The 25,152-nt window shown below is 36.6% G+C and overlaps 1 protein-coding gene across 4 annotated transcripts in view; it reads left to right on the top strand.

Moving 5' to 3' along the window:
• The window catches only part of LRFN5 (leucine rich repeat and fibronectin type III domain containing 5), a 291,605-nt gene that overhangs the window by 27,826 nt on the left and 238,627 nt on the right, over positions 1–25,152 (top strand). Inside the window, exon 1 of one of the 4 annotated variants that reach the window (XM_043434353.1) lies at positions 3,410–3,645. The exons of the other annotated variants lie outside the window; for them this stretch is intronic. The gene's annotated coding sequence lies outside the window, so the exon portion shown is untranslated. Of the gene's footprint in view, positions 1–3,409; positions 3,646–25,152 lie in introns of those variants that run through there. 4 annotated transcript variants of the gene reach the window in all.

Genomic DNA, 25,152 nt, shown 5'->3' with positions numbered 1-25,152 from the left:
ATGGACTGTATAGTCCATGGGATTGCAAATGTTGGATAGGGCTGAACAACTTTCACTATACATACCAAGTTCTTTTATGTTTCTGTGTCTTTGATTTTGCCCTTCCTTCTCCCTAAAATGCTGTTTTCTCACATTCTGAAATTGTTTATTCAACAAATCCAAAATCTCTTTGGGGGGAAGGATTCTCTGATGCCTCAAAGTTGAGGATCTCGTTACTCACTTTTGTTCCAATGCTGTCCTCATATCACATGTCTTGGAGAGGTATCAGGAGGGTTTCCATATTTCTGTGCGATGTAACTTCATATTCTGCAGATCCAGTCCTGGGACTTTTGAGCAGAGGTTTTTCTGAGAACGTTACTCTTTTGTATAGTGGCTCTTCTGCATCAGAGCATTTTTTTTTTTTTAACCATAGCACATTGTAGTTAAATCATTCACTTATCCTTCTCTTCACATATACTAGACAGACTTTAATGCCTTTGATATATTTAACATATTTTTACTTTTTGTAATCCAAATATCTAGAAAGTGTTTGAAATTACTGAATTTATTTATTAAATTATTAAAATTATTTAGAATAATTTACTCACTTACGTGTAAAGGCAGTGGTGGCACAAAAGAATGCAGTGGTTTTCTCAGAGATTTTTTTCCTGAGCTTGTCGCTATTAAACTAGAGATTTACTGTAGAGTAATATTTGAAGACCTTTTCTCAGTAAAGAAATACTGGAGAGAACTAGAAATGACCTATATACACATGTTGAATAAAATTAAAAATTTTTCTGAGTTAGATCAGTTTAAAGCAATGGCTTCTTTTGAATATATAATTGTAATTCCTTATTGGCTCTTAGATCATATAAATTCAATAACTTGTAAATATTTATCATTTCAAAATTATAATTTGAATTATTGATCCTTTCTAGGAGTTTCTGAAGGCTACTTTTGAGAAACACATGAATGGATTGCTTTCTTGGATTATATTCTTCCTATTTGTTTAATGAGTCCATATTATATTCTTAGAAACTAGAAATTCTAATTTCATGGTGTATGCTACATAGTATAGTTATTGTTTATTTGCTACTAATTCATATATACAGTAATAAAACAGTGATAAGAGTCTTATTTCTTTGAGAGTATTTACATCATACACTTTTGAGAGGACATAAGTGGAAAAAGATAATTTTCTTTGATAGCAGGATATCTTATTCATATAAGATATACCCTTAGTTCAATCATTGTACATGCATGTCTCAGATTTTCTTTTGTTGTTTAAAAATGTATTTATATTAATCATATAAACTGAATTTTCTTGGTATTTTTCCTTTGATGTTTGATACTACTAATATATCTGCATATATATATATTTATGACTTAATACTCTTAATTCATTGGCATTAACTGGAAGACAAATTAGAATCTGGAAGTCTTTTTTGACTTATCAAATGTTGGAGTGAGTTAGGTTGGAATGGCTCATAGAAAGCTCTGAACTCTGTAGTTACTGACTTTCCTCTTTTAATCCATACTATATCCTGACAAGCTAAATCTTCTTAATGAGCTTCCATCATGCAGTTTCCCTAATCAAAAACATCTAGAAGTCCCCCATAGCTTATTAAATTCAAATTTGTTCTCTGATGTTCCTAGCCCTCCAAATCCCAATGAGATCCACCCTCTAGTCTCAACTATAACTGTTCCTCCATTCATGCTTCATTCAACAATAAAACTGAATTATTTGGCTTGTGCAGACTCTATTACTTTTTTTCCCCTAGTCTGTATTTCCTTCAGCTTATCTTTCCTGGAATACTTGCTCTTCTATCACTTCTGACTGTTCAAATTCAACTTATACTTCAGAACCCATTTGAGAACTCTGTAACTATAAGAAACCTCTTCTGATTTATTATCTGTTTTGTAAAATAAATTAATCTGCCAGGCATCCGTCAAGGGCACAATGAATAAAAAATGTAAAATCCCTATGATCACAAGCTTATTTATTAGGCAGAAGTGTTTGCCAATAAGTAAATAAACAAAAATATAAAATACTAGATGATGATAAGTGCTATGAAGGTAAAGACTGAAAATGCCTTATAAGTGTGGAATAGGAAAAGAAGGCTGCTGTTTTACAGAGGATGATCAGGAATATGTCCTTCCAGATGAGGGCACATTTTCAGAGAGACAAGAATGAGGCAGGCAGGGTGGGGAGGGGGGAATAAGTCATGAAGCTATCCAGTAAAAGATAGTAAAGGGGAGTGAATTCAAGAACTCTGGAGGCAGCAGCAGGCTCCATGTGTTTACAAAATAGTCAAGAGGATCTTGTAGCTAAAGAGGAGTGAGTGAGCTGGAGAGTCTCTAAAATGGTGAGAGAGAAGTAAGTCCAGAGACAGCCTAAGGACTTGGACTTTCACATAAAAAGCCAGGGAGGGTTTTGAGCACACATTACTGGAAATGACTAATATTATAAAGGATCACTCTGGTTGCTGCCTTTGAATAGACTGAAAGGACATGGAGGGAAAGCTCGGGAGTCCAAAAGTCTTTATCCATCAAGATTTGTTGGAGGACTGAACCATGGTATTGGTGTAGGAAGTGACTAGATTAATGTGGATTAATTTTGAAGCCGAATCCAGCCTCTGTACCCCCAAATCAAATTAAATCTTGGAGACAAGTTTTGGGTAAAGTAGAAAAGAATAGCTTTACTGCTTTGGTAGGCAAAGGGGACCACAGTGGGCTAATGCCCACAAAACTGTATGTTCCGCGTACCCCCTCCCCCACCGCCCCAGATGGTAGTAAGAAGTTTTATAGTAATAATTCAAAGAGGGTGCGATTAGCTCATGGAAATCCTTCTGATTGGTTGATGGTGATGTAGGTTGAAGTCCACAGCATCAACCTTCTGGTTCCGGAGGGTCTGGGGTCTACTTGCTTGTGGACAGCATACCATCATGAACAGTTAGCTTCTTCCATCTGGTGGGGGTTTCCGTATCTGCAAAACAGCTCAAAGATATTGCTGTTGTGAAAGGCTCGGCGGAGTAGACTCTGAAAAAAGGACACAGACAGCCTCTATGGAAGACTGACAAAACTTTACTTCTATACAGCGAGTCGTTTAATATACGAGAGCAAGGAAATAGCTTACAAAAATCAAGGTTACACAGATAGAGCTTGAGCACCTACACAGTTGGTAACTGCAAGTTTACAAAGTTCATGAGACACATAGACTCTATTTTCTCAGGATCAAAAGACAATCTGTTTTCCTCAAGGCAAGCTTGTTATTCTCATGCAGTCATGCTTGAGCTCCCCTGGGTCATTGTTCCCACCAGCAGGAGAAGGGAGGCTGTCCTATCTTAACAACCCAAGTCAAGGCCAAGTCTCTGATTGTCTGTGCTGGGGAGGCTCCCTCCTCCCTCCTTTCTCCCCTCCCAGTTCCCTCAGGATGGGCTCACAGATGTGTTTATCTTGTAGGAGGAGATGGGGAGGGGCGTGGGCAGCTGTCTGAAAATAGCTAAAGGCTATGGAGTGTCCATGGGGTCTGTTTGTGCTCTAAACTTGTGTAAAGACCAGCTAGAAGGTGCAGAAAATGTTTCCCAGGGCAAAACATCGAGACATGCCTGGCGGCCTTGGCCCTTCGCCAGTTCCTTGTGAGGACCTTCTCCTCAAGGCAGTCAGGTAATTTCCCTCAACAGCTGTTTGTATTTCTTGAGGGGGAACCAAGACCTTGCCCCAGTATCACACTATTGTTTCTCTTGCCTATTTGTTTCTCCCTGGTCTTGCATCTCCTCCCTTCGCTAATTACCAACTGCTTGAATCTGCCCATTGGAACTGGAGGAAGGTCCTGGAGGCTGAATGAAGCCTATTTCCTGTAATGGAAGAAATAAGACACAGAAAGGCTTTTGTGTCCAGGAACCCTGCAGGGCCCTTCTCCATATCTGTTTTGTAAAATAAATAAGTATTTGTAAAAGGATAAGAAATCACAGAGAAAAAATTTGAAGAAGGTTGAAAAATCTTTCTTGATCTTTAAAGCTCCCATTACTTTTTTTTTAATCTTGTGTCACATACTTTATTAAGCCCTTTACTTCCATTATCCATATTTAAACCTCTTAATAGCCCTAGGAAATGTAGGTATTATTGTTGTTACATTTTTACGTGTGAAGTACTTAGAAGCAGTTGAATTATAAGAAAATATTATGTCTATCTCCCTGTGTATTTAGAGAAGAAACAGTACAACAGGGAATAAACATATCGGAATGGTAATAGTGTTATTGTTCAGCCACTCAGTCATGTTCAACCCTTGGAGACCCCATGGACTGTGGGCTGCACTGTCCTTCACTGTCTCCCAGAGTTTGTGAAAGTGTTCGTGTCTCAGCTGTGTCCGACGCTTTGCAACCTCATGGGCTGCAGCACGCCAGGCTCCTCCATTCATGGGACTTCCAAGGGAAGAATACTGGAGTGGGTGGCCATTTCCTCCTCCAGGAGATCTTCTTGACCAAGGGATCTTCTTGACCCAGGTCTCCTGAATTGCAGGCAGATTCTTTACCATCTGAGCCACCAGGGAAATTTGCTGAAATTCATATCCATTGAGTTGATGATGCCATCCAACTATCTCATCCTCTGTTGTCCCCTTCTCCTCATGCCTTCAAGTCTTTCCCAGCATCAGAGTCTTTTCTAATGAGACAACTCTTTGCATCAAGTGGCCAAAGTATTGGGGCTTCAGATTCAGTGTCAGTCCTTCCAGCGAATATTCAGGGTTGACTTATTTAATCTCTTTGCTGTTCAAGGGACTCTCTCTCTTGGACAGCTGTCCAAGAGTCTTCTCCAGTTTGTATAATATTTATCTGCATCTCTTTTAAGAAAATATGTTGATTTTGTTTAATTATTTTAAAATTCCTATACTTAGATGACTAGGATATTGCTTTCATAACCTGATAGACTTTAAATGGGAAAATCATGCATTTAAACTCAGTTTACCAAACTTTTCTCATTTGATATTTGACAGACTGTGGTATTTGTACTCAGATTTGGTTTCAAATTCTGTTCATTGGGCAATTAAAGTAGCCTCTCTGAACTATAATGTCTTATCTATTTAGTTCAGTTTAGTCGCTAAGTCATGTCTTGACTCTGCGACCCCATGGACTGCAGCACACCAGGCTTTCCTGTCCATCACCAACTCCCTGGGCTTATTCAAACTCATGTCCATTGAGTCAGTGATGCCATGCAACCATCTCATCCTCTGTTGAACCCTTCTTCTCCCACCTTCAATCTTTCCCAGCATCAGGGTCTTTTCTAGTGAGTCAGCTCTTCGCATCAGGTGGCCAAAGTATTGGAGTTTCAGCTTCAGCATCAGTCCTTCCAATGAATGTTCAGAACTGATTTTCTTTAGGATGGACTGGTTGGATCTCCTTGAAGTCCAAGGGACTCTCAAGAGCCTTCCCCAATACCACAGTTCAAAAGCATCAGTTCTTCAGTGCTCAGCTTTCTTTATAATCCAACTCTCACATTCATACACGACTACTGGAAAAACCATAGCTTTGACTAGACGAACCATTGTTGGCAAAGTAATGTCTCTGCTTTTTAATATGCTGCCTAGGTTGGTCATAACTTTTCTTCCAAGGAGCAAGCATCTTTAAATTTCATGGCTGCAGTCACCATCTGCAGTGATTTTAGAGCCCCCCAAAATAAAGTTTCTCACTGTTTCCATTGTTTCCCCATCTATTTGCCATGAAGTGATGGGAACAGGTGCCATGATCTTAGTTTTCTGAATGCTGAGTTTTAAGCCATCTTTTCCCCTCTCCTCTTTCACTTTTATCAAGAGACTCTTTAGTTTTTTGCTTTCCGCCATAAGGGTGGTGTTATCTGCATATCTGAGGTTATTGATATTTCTCCTGGCAATCTTGATTCCAGCTTGTGCTTCATCCAACCCAGCGTTTCTCATGATGTACTCTGCATATAAGTTAAATAAGCAGGAAGACAATATACAGCCTTGACATACTCCTTTCCTGATTTGGAACCAGTCTGTTGTTCCATGTCCAGTTCTAACTGTTGCTTCGTGACCTGCATACAGATTTCTCAGGAGGCAGGTAAGGTGGTCTGGTATTCCTATGTCTTGAAGAAATTTCCACGGTTTGTTGTGATCCACACAGTCAAAGGCTTTGGTGTAGTCAATAAAGCAGAAATAGATATTTTTCTGGAACTCTTTTGCTATATTTATAATATAAACTGAAGCTAATAATCCCAAGATTTCAGGCTTGTTTTCAAGACACTTTTATGCACAATGTCTGCCACATAATAAAACACAATAAATGGCCTTTATTATTATGTTCATATTGTGTATGTTTTTGGGTTAAATTAGGTAAATAAGACAAAGGATGTATTATTGTAATATATGTAAAATAGTGTAACTGAAGTCTATCTATATCTAATAAATTACTGTGGAAATTAATCCTAGCTAATAACTTTGCTTAATTTTTTCAATTTCATTTGTACTTAATATCATGACTTGATTATAGATGATTGTGCTACTTTGGAGATGTTGTTTATTTTCTTAATTTTTTCATATTTAGTGTGTATTGATTTCTTTTTACTTTAAAATGCTGTAGATACTTTTAAATAGGTTTGATTACACTTAAATAATCAGTGAAGTATCATTTTTAGACTCTGGTTTAGCGTGGGCCAGGGTGATTTAGTGAAAAATTCCACTGACATCAGTTGCAAACAGACTTGACGTCAGTGTGGGTTCATTCTGCATTCTTGCTTTAGGATTAGGTCCAGTTCCATAAAAATCATTGTAACTATGGTATTTGTGTGGTACTGTCTTGGGTGTATGTTAAGATATTCCTTTATTCACTTATATTTTTAAAAACAGCAGACAAAAATGTTTTGCAGTTATGTAAATGTTGCCTTTTATAGTTAAAAATTTTTTTTAAATTCATAAAATGAGAACTATTGAAATGACATAAAATAATGACTCTTAACATAATGACTTAAGCCTCATTTCCTGATAGACGTGTGTGTGTATGTGGGTTGTTGTTGAGCTTAGTCCATTCAGTTGTGTCCAACTCTTTGTGAACCTAAGAACTGTAGCCCACCAAGCTTCTACTCAGTGGTATTTTACCAGCAAGAATACTGGAGTGGGTTGCCATTTCTTTTTCCAGGTTGCCATTTCATTTCCCAACTCAGGGATCAAACCAGCATCTCCTGTGTATCCTGCATTACAGGTGGATTCTTTACTGCTGAGCCGTCAGTGAAGCCCATGTGTGTGTGTGTGTGTGTGTGTGTGTGTGTGTGTAGTGAATTTTTTTTCCTGTCTTACACCTGGCAATCCAAATGAACAGCTGTTATTGTGTAGATGCCAATTAGTGTGACTAAATTACATCTTTTCCTTGGGAGAAGAATGTGAAAAAAATAGGAAATAATATAATCTTCTCCAGTGTACTTCAGAATTATCAGTCTACTTAACTATTATTGTATAATTTGCTTCTATTGGTTTGGCTTGCCTCTAAATTCAGTTATCCCCATTAGCTTTCACTCTTCTTTAATGTCACTGGATATTTTTATTCCAGTTATTATAAAATAAACTTAGGATTACATTGTAATGATTCTCAATAAAGCTAAACAAAACTAGGTCCATTGTGTGAAGGGCACTGACTATAATGAGCTCCATTATACTCACTCAGTTATAGATCTGTATGAATCACTAGTGCTTCTCACTTTTCTGAAAGTAGATCTTTTAGCATCTCCTCCTAGATTAGAAATCATACTCTTCTTTTTAATAGTACCAAAAAAGTGTCACTAAGTTGAATCGTTCTTCCAGTGATGGACCCATACAGAAATACCCCTCTGTTTAATACAGTTTCTCGCTGTGGAGTCTCTTGGCATTGAAGAAACCATAAACACCATTAGCTTAATACAAAGAAAGTGCTGTTTGGTCAGGTATGAGATCATTTGTATATCGAGAGTAGAAATACTGGAATCATGTAAGTGTGAGCTAAAGGATAATTTTGTGATTCTCTGTGAAACAGCCTGGCATGCTACAGTCTGTGGGGTTGCAGAGGACACGACCAAGTGACTGAACTGAACTGATGAAGAACCAGTTGTATAGATATAATTCCTGAGGTATTGGAATATGAAACTTTCTTCTAGGGTGTGAGTAACTAGAATGTATTTTATAGACAGACTCTAAGAACTATATGTTCCAGTATATAATTAAAGACCCACTGTTTAAATTGGATCAAGGTAATCTGATTCCTTTTAAGCTGTGGGGTTGGGGTACATTGTCATTTTTATCATTTTTAGCTTTGATTCTTTTTGGTATATTGAGCAATGTTTGGAAGTGAGGTGTTTTTATTTCACCTTCCTAACTTATACTGGGTGAAGACTCCATTGAATTACTGTTAACTGTGGTATGTGCTGTGCTGTGCTTAGTCATTCAGTCATGTCTGACTCTATGTGACCCCATGGACTGTGGCCCACTAGACTTCTCTGTCCATGGGGATTCTCCAGCAAGGATACTTGAGTGCGTTGCCAGGCCCTCCTCCAGGGGATCTTCCCAAAGCCAGGGATTGAACCCAGGTCTCCTGCATTGCAGGCAGATTCTTTATCACTTGAGCCAGCAGGGAAGCCCTAAATGTGGTATATAATCTGACAAATGTATTACTGTACTCCCTTTGAGAAGCCGTTCACAAAAGTTACAAGTTGCTCCAAAATTGCGAGTACGGAAGGGCACAGTGTTAATATTTTTATGACTTTAGGACTCAAACTAATTTCTTTTTCAGTGAAATTAGAACCCATTGCTTTCCAATAAATTACATTTGAAAGATCAAAAACCATATTAAATTCTGATCATTGACTCAGATACATCTTTCAAAACCAAGCACTATTAGAATGTACAATATTTCTTTAGTGTCTTAATTTTCATAAATTATATTAAAGACTCACAGTTTAAATTGGATCAAGGTGATCTGATTTATTTTAAGCTGTGGAATTGGGGTACATTGTCACTTTCATCATTTTTAATTTTGATTCTCTAAATTAAAGGAAAAATATAAAACTTGCATATGTGCAGGGCTCTTTATCAGTTAATATATATATTATATATGTGTATAATATAATTATATATATATATGTAATTTATGTGAAACTTTACAAGCCAAAGAACTGAAATACTCATATGTCAAGTTTTGAGTTCAGTTTTAAAAATTAATACATGCAACAGAAATTTAAGTTAAAATGTCTAATTCTTCAAGTACGTTTAATGATTTAGGACTTCTGAATGGGGTCAAATTGCCAAGCCAGTTTAGCACCTTGAGTCTGCAACTGTGAGTCTCCACTGTGAGTACCCAAAAAGGTTTCTTTCTCAAACATACATTTGCCTTAGGGAATCTTTCCAGATTTTGGTTCAAATCCAAATTCTGTTCTCTCTTTATTCCCTTAGATTGAAGATTAAAACCTTCTCTTATTTTCAGACCAGTTTTTGCCTATGGTATCTATACCACACCCTCTTTGCTGTGGCTCTTTGTGACTAGACTGGCTTTACCCACAGGGTGGCTCTGACATCCTAAATAGATTCTGCCATAAAGTGAGGATAGTCTATCCACACATGGATAATAAGACCCTGATATCTTTACTCAGCTCACAGTAATAAGGTAACCCTGAGGACTTTGGACATTTCGAATTTCTGGCCTTAAATAGTGAGTACTTCATAAATGCTATTCTGTGTTCAGGTTACACTAGATACAAGTTGTTCCTCCTAATTAAAATGGTAGGGAGTTAGTAATCAAGGTTGCCCTGACCATGAGCTGTCAAATGTTCATTAGAATGCAGTGAGGGTATCTGTATTTCTTTAGTCATGAACTCTACACTCTCAGGGGGCTCCCATTGCCAGAAATTAATGTAAGACAGCCATCCACATTTTTGCTTAAATGTATCCTTGATGGATTGAATGATGAAAGCCATTTAGTGAAGAAAAAATAGACTTTGAACAACATATTGATAGCTTACGGAATGATGTTGGATTAGTGATCTCCGAAGAAGATTTAGCTTCAGGACCAGGGACCAGGCTTGATCACTCAAGAGCTTTTGTGTAGCAGAGTTTTATTAAAGTATGAAAAGGGACAGAGAAAGCTTCTGACATAGATATCATAAGGGGGATGGAGAGTGCCCCCCAGCTAGTCTTATCGAGGACTTATATACTTTTTTCAGACCCACTCCCACAACATACATCTTAAATTAACAAGATTAGAAGGAACAATAGAAAGATGTTACCAGACCCACCCCCATAATATACATTATACACTGCAGATGGTGATTGCAGCCATGAAATTAAAAGACGCTTACTCCTCGGAAGGAAAGCTATGACCAACCTAGACAGCATATTAAAAAGCATAGACATTACTTAGTCAACAAAGGTCTGTCTAGTCAAGGCTATGGTTTTTCCAGTAGTCATGTATGGATGTGAGAGTTGGACTGTGAAGAAAGCTGAGTGCCGAAGAATTGATGCTTTTGAACTGTGGTGTTTGAGAAGACTCTTGAGAGTCCTTGGACTGCAAGGAGATCCAACCAGTCCATCCTAAAGGAGATCAGTCCTGGGTGTTCATTGGAAGGACTGATGTTGAAGCTGAAACTCCAATACTTTGGCCACTTCATGCGAAGAGCTCACTCATTTGAAAAGACCCTGATGCTGGGAAAGATTGAGGGCAAGAGGAGAAGGAACTGACAGAGGATGAGATGGTTGGATGGCATCCCTGACTCAATAGACATGAGTTTGGGTAGACTCTGGCAGTTGGTGATGGACAGGGAGGCCTGGTGTGCTGTGGTTCATGGGGTTGCAAGGAGTCAGACACAACTGAGCAACTGAACTGAACCAGACCCACTCCCATGATATGTTTTAAGATGACAAGATTAGTCAGAAAGTTCTTGTTAAGGAGAAACATGTCCTCTAGCAAGACTTATTGTTATATTGATTAAGAGAAAACAATGTGTAAAAGAACATTTGTCCTTTTCTCCTTGACACCCCAGGACCCCTTTCTCCTCCTCAGGAAACCTGGACTTCTTATCAACCTACCTAGGAATTGACTCTCTCCATATCATGTAATATTCAAATTGCTCGTTCTTACTAAATGTAAAAAAGACAAAAAAAAATCTGACTTACCAACTTCTGGTTTGCAGTTCTTCTCGTGTCATATATCAATTCTCCTACTAAAATTTAATATTCTATGAGACATCTTGGTTCTTAAAAGATATAATTCTAACAAATCTCAATTTTTGAAAGTCAGTTTTAAAATTAATATAGCTTTTGTTGTTGTTCAGTTGCTCTGTTGTGTCCGAATCTTCGTGATCCCACAGACTGTAGCATGCCAGGCCTCCTTGTCCTTCGCGATCTCTCAGAGCATGCCCAGACTCATGTCCATTGAGTTGGTGATGCCATCCAACCATTTCATCCTCTGTCATCCCCTTCTCCTCCTGCATTCAATCTTTCCCATCATCAGGGTCTTTTCCATGAGTCAGTTCTTTTCATCAGGTGGCCAAAATATTGGAGCTTCAGTTTCAGCTTCAATTCTTCCAATGAATATTCAGGGTTGATTTCCTTTTGGTTGACTAGTTTGATCTCCTTGCTGTCTAAGGGATTCTCAAGAGTCTTCTCCAACACTGTAGTTCAAAAGCATCAGTTTTTCGGTGCTCAGCCTTCTTTTGGGCTTCCCTGGTGGCTCAGCTGCTAAAGAATCCACCTGCAATGTGGGAGACCTGGATTGGGAAGATTCCCTGGAGAAGGGAACAGCTACCCACTGCAGCGTTCTGACCAGGAGAATTCCATAGACTGTATAGTCCATGGGGTTGCAAAAAGTCAGACACGACTGAACAGCTTTCACTTTCTTTCAGCCTTCTTTATGGGCCACCTCTCACGTCCGTCCATGACCATTGGAAAAATCATGGCATTTACTAGATGGACCTTTGTCGGTAAAGTGCTGTCTCTGTTTTTGCTTTTTAATGTACTATCTAGGTTTGTCATAGCTTTCCTTTCAAGGAGCAAACATCTTTGAATTTCGTGGCTGCAGTTACCGTCCATAGTGATTTTGAAGCCCAAGAAAATAAAATCTGTCACTGTTTCCACTGCTTCCCATGAAGAGATGGGACCAGATGCCATGATCTTCACTTTTTGAATGTTGAGTTTTAAGCCAGCTTTTTCACTCTCCTCTTTTACTTTCAGCAACAGGCTCTTTAGTTCCTCTTCACTTTCTGCTATTAGGGTGGTGTCATCTGCATATCTCAGGTTATTGATATTTCTCTCAGCAATCTTGTGCATCATCTAGCTCAGCATTTCGCGTGATGTACTCTGCATATAAATTAAATAAACAGATTAACAATATACATCCTTGACGTACTTCTTTCCCAATGTCGTAATGTCTAATACTGGCTACTATTAATATATCAAGAAATTACTACCGCATAACTGGTTTTATGGTAAAAACTGCCACACTTAACAGTATGTAGCACATTCTTTAATTGGGTGCCATATCTTCTGGATCACAGGTGAAAAGTAACCCTAGGTAATGAAAATGTCAGAGGTGAAACTGTGTTTTATTATCACTCTGAAGACCCCAAGACTCCCAAGTAAGCTTTCTAAATATAGTCTTACAGGCTGGGGTATATTGGAGTGCCAGTTTGCATTTGCCTTAGGCTGTTAATATAAAGACATGCTTTTTTTAAATGCCAAACCAAGTGAGGATAAGTTATTGTTAGAAACTCATAATACTTTCAAAATTTTAAGACCTCAAAGGATTATACTTTTATGCAGTTCTACAGTAAAAGAAAACCTCTGCTTTTAGATAAGCAAAGTGAGTGTACATTTTTCACCCTTTAATTGTTTCCATCATGACCTTTATTATATCACACTTTACTTGTGTTTATGTCTTTGAAGGGGTAACACACAGGAAAGATTAAGACAGTGTGGAGATGGAGTCATGTGGAGCATTCATGAAAAATTAAATGCCCTCAGCATACACAAAAATAGGTCATTTAATTTTTTAAAATAAATTTATATATCAAAGCCACTGATTAACCTGTATTTGGGTATAATAATGAAATAAGTCTGAACTTTCTGTATTGTCAAAGCACCTACCATTGGTAACAGACAAATAATATCAAGTTAAAGATTATTTGAGAAGTTTCTTCCTCAAATTTCATTCTCCTTTGTCTCATATTTCAAGATTTCACGCATCTGTCTTACATACTTCTAGGATTCTCTATCTAAATGACCTATTTTTATCTTCAGTTGCTTGTATCAGTAAAAGAAGAAAAATCTCAGGTCTAAATAGAATATACAGGGCATTACCTTAGGAACCATCGCTGAATCCCCTGATGTTAGAATTTCAAGGATGAATATTTGAAGAAATAACACAAAGAACTTTATATTTTTCAAAGATAGAGGGTGACTGAATAGGCAAAGAATAAAAAAATATTCACTGTCTCATAAGTGCAAATTATATGAACTGTCAGCCGATATTCCCCTCCTAATGTAAAACCACAGCATAGAAACTTGAGACAGATATGATCATTCCTGGAGACAGGATGATCTCTTTGGTGGACACCTAAAACATTATTCTGAAGGTCTGTAAAGGACATTGGATGGGTCATATGAAATATTAACTATACATTCAAATGTTATTTTAGAGTACTCTAGAGAAGGGGAATGCATTTGATTGTGGATTTCAAAATACTGTGTGAAAGAAGTAAATTGATATTTGATTTTCATCATCATTAAGAAGGTATGACTGGTACTATTTTTGATTACTTGATTGATTGGGAATGGTAATGTTTTGGTTCATTTCCATTAAAAATTTTAACCATTTTATGTTAATTATTTTTCAATGGTTCCCAAATTATGCTGTTAATACAATTTACTATTTTCTCATTTCATATAACCATTAATATTTTCAACCTGACCTGGCTTTTAAAGCATTTTTTACGCGGATATTTTTACTTTGCTTGGAAGGATAACATAAAATTCAACCCAAAATTGCTGCTCAAATTCCACAGATGCACTGCCTAAGAAATGATTATTAGATCTGCAGTGCCCCAGATCAGATAGTCACCTGGTTCTTTGTGGTTTGATAATGGCTTCAGGATTTAGATTTAAAAGATTTTGAAAGGCAGAGGATAATTGTGCTGCCCTGAAACATCAGATGTTGAAGATTGGAAACATTACTGTAGTCACATAAATCAACCAGTTTCCCTTTGTTTTCATTGTGCAACATATTTTCCCTTGCTGAAAGGAGTGCATCAGCATAAAAGCCTCTTGAGCAGGAAAAATGTGTATTGATCACTGGAAGTGTATTTCTGCAGTACCTTGGAGTTACTGAAATTGACCCTAAAGCATGTTTTATTACCAACAATAGATGCTTTTCATGTGTTGATTTTTATTGATTTATAGCTTAATAGATGGCAACCTACTCCAGTACCCTTGCCTGGAAAATCCCATGGACAGAGGAGCCTGGTAGGCTACAGTCCATGGGGTCACAAAGAGTCGGACGCGACTGAGTGACTTCATTTTCACTTTTCACTTTCACGCATTGGAGAAGGCAATGGCAACCCACTCCAGTGTTCTTGCCTGGAGAATCCCAGGCTCGGGGGAGCCTGGTGGGCTGCCGTCTATGGGGTCACACAGAGTCGGACACAACTGAAGCGACTTAGTAGCAGCAGAGATGCAAAATAATTTTAATTGTGGACAACACATGTAAAAACCTTACGATTTGAATTTGTTTATAACCTTAGAAAAACATCACAAGTGTTATATTCAGTATAAAAGCAGATTACACATCATCCTTCTTGTAACTCTTCTGTTCTGCAACAATGTGTTGAAATAAATATGCCTATTGAATCATCCCTGCTTCCTCAGAGTACACCTGGCTAGTAACCATGTGAAAGAAATAGATTTTGGAATGAAGGGCTTTTTGTGTTATAACCTGAATTCTGGTTTTCCTTGGACTTACTGTATCATCCCTTTGCACTTCACATTTTCCATTTGGAAAATTATGATAACATTTGTCTTCCTCTAGCTCAATAGATGTTACAGAAATAGATGAGATAGCATATGTGAATAGTTGACAGTGCTTTGAAAGTTTTTATGCAGATTGAGGTAATGTGTTGATCAAAGCTATTGGCTAAGGCAAGTGCTTCCTTGTTGATATTTATTTTCTCCCATTCTAAGGTCAAAAGAGGTTGTCTGGCAATAGATGGAATATAGTGAAGAACTGGCATAGATTCCAGGACGTTAGCCCCCTCTCCCACATCTGCATTCCTGATGATGTGGATCACACAGTGACTGACAGCGTGTACTGATAGACAGTGGACTTGCAACTTAGAAACCATCTTTTGTATTTCTCTTTTTTGGAATCTTGAATTCTGGAGTAAACAAGGAGGAACATGTCCTGTTGTACGTGTACAATATGTGGAAGGTTATTCGTATCTTGTACTTGTTTTGTTGCAGATGTACAATGTATACAGAATTGTCCATACAATGTCTCAGGTGTTTTGAAAGCTAAGTAAATATTAGAGAAACATAATTAGCTGGATTAAATTAATTTAAATGCAAATAACTTGTTATACCTGTATGCTGTTACTTTATACTTCATTGTCATAATTTATACCATATATTTTAGCAAAAGTAATAAAAATGGATTGAGAGTCTTACGTAAATAATCAATGTGAGACAGTCACACTAAACACAATATTAAAAACATACCTTGACCAATTTATAATTCAGGAACAGAGTCTAGTGCTTAGGAAAATCATATGTATTTTTAACTCCATAGATGTTTTGTTGGTAGGCTAATTTATGATTACACAGGTATGGATATGTGATTTCTTCATAAAATAAAGCAAGAGAAAAAGGTATCACTGTGAATTTAAAAACATTCTTGATTTTATTATATTTTCCAGAACATTTTCAGTAAATAAATTTCTGAAACAGAGACTAAACGATTGAAACCAGTGGAATATGAATACATATTAGAGCAGTTAAACCTATATATTTTGATCTATGGAATATCCTGTGAGAATACTGAGGGGAAAATATTTTAGAATCTGTTTCTTTTCAGGAGTATATTTTTGAAACTAGAACACCTTCCGGAACCTACTTAGAAATTATGTATGTTAGTTTCTGAATGTTCTAATATGTTTGAAAATCAGCTATCTTTGCATCATCACATAGATTCCAAGATCCTGCTTCTATCTTTAATAGATTACTTGTATGCACCAAAGAAAGAATAAATTCAATAAGTTATTTTATGGCCCTCTATGAACTGTCTTCCCTGGGCACAGTCTCTGCCTTTGCACTGGGACATACACTCACACTCTCTCTCTCTCTCACACACACACACACTCTCACACATGCACACTCTTCCTGCTGAAGTTTATTTACTATTACTCCAATATATTCTTTAATCCTCTGTTTTAGCTTCTCTGTTAGTCTCATCTTTCCCTACATAGGAGGCCGTATTTCTCTCTCTCTATTTGTACTTGGGTTTTTTCCTGAGCCTGAAACACTTGCCCTCCTAATCTTTACAGTCTCCAGTGAATTCTCCACTGAATACACCAAAACTAATCTCTTCCTTCTCAGAATCACTGTAGCCAGTACACAGTTTGGCAGATTGTCCTATTTAATAGGTTGCTGTTATTTAGTCAATTTTATAGGTGGTGACTTAAAAATAAATTACTAATGTAGAAAATTGAAGTGAGAAGTAATTAGAATACTTTTCCCTCTTGAAGTCACTGTTGAGAACAAAAGTGGTGTTTTATTTTGGATGCTATTCAGCTGGCTGTTTTATTTTTGCAAATCTCTGAGGGTTTTAGAAGGAACAGATGCTCTGAGATCCTAAAAGTCCGATAAAATGATCGTAAACAATTTGATGCTTCAGACATTTCACATACACGTTTCAGATTTATAGTGTACTTAAAGTCATATGTATCTAGAAACACGCATCCAGGCAGATTCCAGGTCTTATCAATTGGTTGTTGAATCTCTTTTAAATAACATGTCTTTATCCTAATGCATGTAGAAAGGATGAAGACCATTTATTTTGCTTTCACTCACTCTTTAAATCTATCATGTAACCAGAAAAATAGTTTTTTTGAATCTGCTTTTTAATGCTTCTGTTAACATAATAATCTTTAAAGTATAGGTTGTTTTATATAATAGATAATATGTATGATGATAGTCTATAAAATAACTCATATACAGGATGCCACCAGTTCATTACATGTCGTAAATGATATGCCACATACTATGGCAGGATGGGGTAGACAGTGTGAGTGAATGTGTGTGCATTGGCTGAGGTTAAAGTCAAGGATACATTTTGAAACCTGTGATGCAAGGGGGAACAAGAACTGTCCTCAGCAGAATGTGTAAGGATGTTGCCATTGGTATGTGTTTTATATCCTTCCCTTGCTTCCTGTAACTTTCAGGCACTCTATTATTTGATAGTTTAATTCCCAGACTTTGAGGACCAGAACAGATGGATGCTAGAATCCTGGGAGAATCTTGGCTGAAGGCATGGGTTTATCTTCCACAAAGAATACAAGATAAGAGAATCTTAAAAATGAAATGGGAAGAAATTTCAGGGATCATATTTGCCATTCCAAATCAAAGCATTATTTCTTTTTTATGGTATTCTGGAACATCTGTCTAGATCGTTTAGAACAACGACAGGCAGCAAGGTAACTACGGTGTAGTGGTTAAGAGCTTTTGCTATGCCTCAGTCCAGCTGGGTATATCTGTTCTACCTTTGCTAGCTCAGAGAGCTTGGCTTTGTTTATGCTTCAGATTCTTTGACTGTAAAATGAAGCTAGTAATAATACTTACCTCACAGTGTGGTTGAGGGGATTAAAAGAGACGATGCACGGAACGTGTGGCACCGTGCCTGGAAGAAAACTCTCAATGACACTTAGCAGTTGTTTTTATATAATTACATTGTTGGAGAGCTCGTTGAAAAGTTTTTTTTCCGTATTTTAAGACCCAAACAACAGTCTTGCTACTTCTACATATTAGAGGAGTCTCTGCCTTGTTGGAGGTATTCAAAAGGACTATATCTCTTTCAAATGAGAACCATTTAGGCATTTAAGTACAGGTAACATATTTCTCTAAGTTTATTCTTTTTGAGGATAAAATCTTAAGTTAGTCTAGAAATTCCAGAAATCTGAAAATCATAAATATACTAGAAATGCTAGAGATTTATCAGTGTACCTGGTCATAAGATAAACATGTATTGATTCAGTGGCCTACTTTTAAAAATCAGCACTGCCAGTTGAAAATTAAATGCTTGTGTTATCACAAGTAATAGAAAAGTAGTATACCCAAGTAACAGAAGCTTGGTAACCCAAGAATAAGCTTAACAAGGCATGTATAGGAACTTATAAAACTGTAAGACTTCATGAGGGAGACTGAAGACACAAATAAATTGCCTTATAAGTCCCTTGAATGAGATATATCAGTATTGTAAAGATGTCATTTCTCTCAAAATATTTTATGCATTTATTAGAATCCATTAACTTTGCACTCTCAACACAATGGAATCCTTAGTTTGGAACATGACCAAGTAATTCCCAATTTTATTTGAGAATAAACCTTTCCATTGAAGGACTACATCAGGAAACTTATGGTAAAGAATAATAATAATACAAAACTTACCTTGTCAATTTCTAACATGTAGTTAAAATATTGGTGACAAAATTGACAAGGAATTCAATGAGAATAAAAAGTTATTAGAAAAATGAACCCAAGTAAGTAATGGCAGTTTGCCTTTTAGGCTATAATTTTTACAATATGGAGAAAAAAATGATTATTTAGTAAATAATATAGAGATAATACTTAAGGTAACATATTTCCTTATCACAACAGATCAAAATAAGCTCCAAATGTTTAATATATAACTATTAAAATTATTACTAAAAATAATATTATTTATTTTAAATCAATTATTTAATAATTAAATAATAAAAATATAACAATATAATATATATAATATAATAATAAAAATAATAAAATAATTAAATTAATTATTTAATTAATAATTATTAAAAAATAAAACTATTAAAATACTATAAAATGTGAATAAATTTTATTTTTGTAGGGCTCAAAGGCAAGAGTCATTAAGAAAAATACTAAAAGGTTTCATTATGGAAAAATCATTTTTTTCTTTTTGATAGAAACAAAAGCAAGGTTAGAAAATTATATAGTGATAAAAGAAATTTGCAATGCAGATGAGTCAAAGGTTTAATATACCCACAGTATAAATACAAACAAGACAATATAGAAAAAACCAGCAGTGATTAGGTGATCTATAATAGGTGAAACTGTCAAAGTCAATGAATGTGATGATATAACCAAGTTCATTAGCAATTAAACATGTGACCTGGTGGCAGCAAATCTATGAGCAAATGAGAATTTATATGAACTCTTTGTTGGAGAATAAATTGATTAGACTGTCCTAAGGACAACGTGACAGTATGTATAAAATTTGAAATTAACAAGCTTTTTGGTTCAGAAAATCCAAACTGAGTAACATCCCGTATGGAAATAATTGAAATTTTATAAAAATACATGGATTTATAGAAGAATATTTATAAAACATAAAAGGAAAACCTCTTAAATTATATCAGTCATGGCTAAGTTAAAGTACATTGCCATACATACATATTAGAATGTGCTGTGTCCTTCAGAGACTCAAATCAGCGTGTCCACAGTATAAATCCCATTAAGAATAAGAGAGACAGATAAAGTGGGGGTAGAGGTGATTTTAGTATGCAGTGGCTAGAGGAATATACCCCCAGATCTTACAAAAGTGATACTGGCCCTATAAATTATTTTAATTTTTTAAGCTGTACTTTTTATATATAAAACAGGCATATATTAAGTTGCAGTTGGAAAAAGATAAGGTTATATATAAATATTGTTTCATTTATTTAGACATGAAGACAACAAATATGTTCTGCATTTGGCTTATTAAAAGAGCAAATTGTGTAGATTTCTTGCTATCATAGCACTCTTGTGAATCCTTAACAACCAGAACCAGCTTGAACTTCCTTAGTGGGACTTTCTAATGAGTGTTCAAGTTATGTCACAATAGTTCAGAGTCGCTTGGCTGACTTGAGATGGTAGTTCTCTAATCCTGCAGAATTCTGTGGTAAAGACCAAATCTCAAGAGTAGAACACTTTTGAGCTGTGCTTTTGAGATGTTCTCTGAGAAAATCTATGATGTGAGCTTTAAAAAAAAAATACTTTTAAGAATTAGTTAGCTGTAATACAGAAAGATAAATGAAAGAACAAGATTAAATTTTGACATTTACACTCACACAAAGAATTTGAAGTGGAGGGAAAAGATGCATTAGTTTGCCACGTCTTCTAGCAGGTAGGAGTAGTACAGGTAATTCATTTCATTTCTCCATAAATGTATTTATCTGAACCTGGGAAATGGTACTAGAATACATCATCCTTTAGAAAGAATAAAAATACATATGCAAATACTAAATTGTATGAATCTTAACATTTTTGTTGTTGTTAATTTCAAAAGGTATAATTGAGCCTCTGATGCTACTGAGCAAAGCATACTGTGTTACCTATTGCTATTTTCAGCTGTCAATTAGCTTACGAGAGCGGAATTGAGTACCATAGACTGGCTGACTTGAACGACAGAAGTCGTTTATTTTCTCACAAGTTTGGAGGCTAGAAGTCAGAGGTTGGCTTCTTCTGACGACTCTCTCCTTGACTTATAGATGGCCATTTTCTCCTCCCCATGTCATCACATGTGTGTATATGTCCCAATCTCTTCTCCTTCTAAGGACACCAGTCACACGCTATCAATGATCCTCTAATGACCTCATTTTAACTTAGTTACCTCTTTAATGACCCTGTCTCCAGAGATAGTCACATTCTGAGGTACTGGGAATTAGGACTTCAGCATATGGATTCAGGTAACACACTAAACTGAAGGAATGAATGTCTGTATAAATGAACAGGTGACTCTTTAGTATTGTTGGTAATGTTTTGTTATATATCAATTAGGAGATATGTAGAGCAGTGAAAAAATGGTATAAATTATCTGAACATGGGTGATTGAAATCTTTCCATGTAAAATTTTAGTGTAGCATATTAAGTCATGTCATTTCTTTGATATTCCTAGAGGTAAAGACAGGTCAAATATAAGTAAAAATTCTAGAGTAAGACGTATGAGGTTTGTGACATGTAATTGTTGTTAAATCACTGAGTCAGGTAACAGTAGGCCAGGCACTGATCTATATACTTGGAATAAAAAACTAAGAAAATTGAGCCTCTGCCTTCAGAGAGTTCACACTCAAAAGAGGAAGGCAGTGAATAAATATGCTAAACCAAGAAGTGAAATAAGTTAGGAATTTGATATGCTACCAACAGAGAATAAAATGGGAAAATGTAGAGAGTGACTGAGGCTGGTATCAGGGAAGTTCTCTGCTGAGGTGAAATTTGAGTTCTATGACCTTACTGATGAGAAAGACTATAAATTGAAAGAAGAGCAAGAGCATATTCCTTTAGAATGAAATGATCTCCAAGTGTTAAAAGGCAGACTGTGATTGTGATCAAAATGAAGTGAACAGAGAAAATGGAGAGAGAAACTGTGTTCAGAGAGACCTCAAATTATAGACAGATTTTGGGGTTATGCTAAAAAGTTTAATCTTAAGTATAATTGTATTTCATTGACAATTTGATACAGGAGAGTAACTTGACTTCAAAAAAGAAAAAGTTAAGATCACTCTTGCTCAGAAGAGAAGCCGGAGAAGGAGCAGGGAGCCAATAAAATTGCTGCCACAGTGATATAGGCAGGAGGTGAAGATGAACTTGAGAAGGGCTGGAAAAGTGGAAATGGGAAGAGGGTACCAAATTTGGGTTATATTTTGGTGATATATCTGACAGGAGTAATAGCTGGATTGGGCATGTGGTATAAGAGAAATAAAGAAGCCAAGATGAATCTAAGATTTTTTTGTTTTGTAGCTATTGAAAGGTCATGTCATTTACTCAGTTTTGGGGGCAGGTATACTTTGAGGGAAAATAACCTCTCTTTTGTCAAGGGAAATTGGAAATGGACAAGATGATGGACAATTAGATTTGAGTCTTATTCTCTGGGTTGAGTTCCATCCAGAGAAGAAGTATAAGTTGGAGAGTAATCAGTGTATATCAGTGTATACTTGGTACTTGAAGTCATGGGGAGCTGAATGAGGTCACATAGGTTGAGTATAGAAAGAGAAAAGAAAGCATTCTAGGACTGTGTTAAAAGCCTTGAAGATTTTCCCAATTTGGAGGAGATTGAGGTCCTAGTAAAAGTAGTTGTGCATTAAGTAAAATAAACCTACATAAGTCTGGGAAACCTACATAAGTTTTCAAGAAGAGAGAATAGTCAATTGTATCAAGTTCTACTGAATGGTTGGGTAAGATACGAACAGATAATGTTTCATTTGCTTTGGCAAAATGGAGGTCTTTGGTGTTCTCATTAAAACCATTTCATTGGAGTGATGAAGATAAAGCACTATATGAGTACATTTAATGAAGAATGTGGGCTTCTCTGGTTGCTCAGACAGTAAAGAATTCCCTTGCAGTGTGGGATACCTGGGTTCTATCCCTGGGTTGGGAAGATCCCCTTGAGGAGGACATGGCGACCCACTCCAGTGTTCTTACCTGGAGAATCCCCGTGGACAGAGGAGCCTGGCACTGTGGGGTCACAAAGAGTCAGATACGACTGAGAGACTAAGCACTATGAAGAATGGTGACGTGAAGGAATAGGTACAAACAGGGTAGACACTTTTGAAGAATCTTACTACTATAGGGAACTGGGCTTTGGTTGGAAGAAAATGTGGATTCCAGACAGTTTATGCTTGTAGGTGTGTTTCTGTGTTGCTTAAATTAAGTGACATTGGTTGATATATTGAAATGAAAGTGAAAGTGAAGTCACTCAGTCATGTCCGACTCTTTGCGACCCCATGGACTGCAGTCCACCAGGCTCCTCCGTCCATGGTATTTCCAGGCAAGAGTATTGGAGTGGGTTGCCATTTCCTTCTCCAGGGGATCTTCCCAACCCAGGGATCGAACCTGGCTCTCCCGCATTGTAGGCAGATGCTTTTACCACCTGAGCCACCAGGGAAGTCCATATTAAAATGAACTAACTAGTAAAGAATGAGAAGTTGATAATACAGGAGAGAGAGAGGAATATTTTAGGAAAGAATTATTTGAGTACTTGAAAAGAGATGGAATCCAGGACACAGATAGAGAGGAGTAGAAACACTGCTTTCTTCATAACACGATAGAAGAAATATTATGGAGATAGAGATGTAGGTGATTTGGAATAAGTTAGTGGTAGGCAAGTGAAAGAATCTTCATTATATGGTGTTTATTATCTTTATGTATTGAGCAGTGGTCATCAACTGAGGATGATGGGATGAAAAGTTCTAGGAAACTTGAGCGCAAGGCATTGTAATTTACTTAAAAGTGTGAAAGTGGATTTACTAGAGAAGTGTAATAGTAATAGGTCATTCTGGATTTGCTAGAGGATTCATTAAACTGTATGGTCATAAATTTGTGATTGGCACTGCTGAATGAACCATTAATGTTCAGCTACCGGGCTTTTTTTTTTTTTTGAGGTACAGTTACATAATTTTATAATAGTTTCAGGTATATAATGTAATGATTTAATAACTATTGAAAAATGATCAACACATTAAATCCAGTTAACATCTGTCACCATACGTAGGCATACATTTTTTTTCTTGTGATGAAAAACTTTAAAGATCTACTCTCCTAGCAACTTGTGAATATGCAGTACAGTGTTATTAACTATAGTCATCATGCTATACATTAGTTCCCCAAGACTTATTCATTTTATAACTGGAAATTTGTACCTTTTGACTCCCTTCACCCATTTCATCCACCATTTACCCCCTGCCTCAAGCAGTCACCAATCTGTTCTCTATATCCATGATCTTGAAGTTTGTTTTCTTTTATTTTTTGTTTTCAGATTGTACATATATGTAAGATCATATGGTATTTATCTTTTTCTGTCTGACTTATTTCACTTAGTATAATGCCATCCAGGCCCATCCATGTTATTGCAAATGACAACTTTTATTCTTTTTTTAATGGCTGATTTATCTATCTATATGGATATATAGATAGTTACAGATGTAGATGTCACATTTTCTTTATGCTTTCATCTACTGATGGACTCTTAAGTTGCTTCCATGCTTTGACTGTTGTAAACAATGCTATAGTGGACATGGTGGTGCAGCTGTCTTGGATACACTGATTTCATAAGTACTGAGAAGGGGAATTGCTGTATCATATGGTAGTTATATTTTTAATTTTTTGAGGACCTTACAAACTGTTTTTCATAGTGACTGCACCAGTTACACCCCCACTAGTAATGTGTAGGAATTCCCTTTTCTCTACATCCTCACTCACACTTGTTATTTCTTGTCTTTTTGATAATAGTCATTTTGACAGGTGTGATGTGATATCTCATTATGGTTTTGGTTTGTGTATCCCTAATTGTTAGTGACTGTGGTATGGGAGAAAACTCTTGAGAGTCCCTTGGACTGCAAGGAGATCCAACCAGTCCATCCTAAAGGAGATCAGTCCTGGGTGTTCATTGGAAGGACTGATGCTGAAGCTGAAACTGCAGTACTTTGGCCACCTCTTGCGAAGAGTTGACTCATTGGAGAAGACCCTGATGCTGGGAGGGATTGGGGGCAGGAGGAGAAGGGGATGACAGAGGATGAGATGGCTGGATGGCATCACTGACTCGATGGGCATGAGTTTGAGTAAGCTCTGGGAGTTGGTGATGGACAGGGAGGCCTGGCGTGCTGCGATTCATGGGGTCGCAAAGAGTTGGACACGACTGAGCGACTGAACTGAACTGAACTGAAATTGTTAGTGATGTTAGACATCTTTTCATGTACCTGGTGACCATCTATATGTCTTTTGCAAAATATCTGTTCAGATCCTTTGCCCATTTATTGATTGGACTGTTTGGGGATTTGGCTATTGAATTATATGTGTTCTTTATATATCTTGAATATTAGCTCCTTATCAAATATTTTTCCCACTGTGTAGATTGCCTTTTCATTTTGTTGATGGTTTCCTTTGCTGTGTGAAGATTTTTATTTGGA

Source organism: Cervus canadensis, chromosome 17 (genome assembly GCF_019320065.1).
Source record: "Cervus canadensis isolate Bull #8, Minnesota chromosome 17, ASM1932006v1, whole genome shotgun sequence".
In the NCBI taxonomy this organism is placed as follows: Eukaryota; Metazoa; Chordata; class Mammalia; order Artiodactyla; family Cervidae; genus Cervus; species Cervus canadensis.
This window is presented reverse-complemented; position numbering and strand designations above follow the sequence as displayed.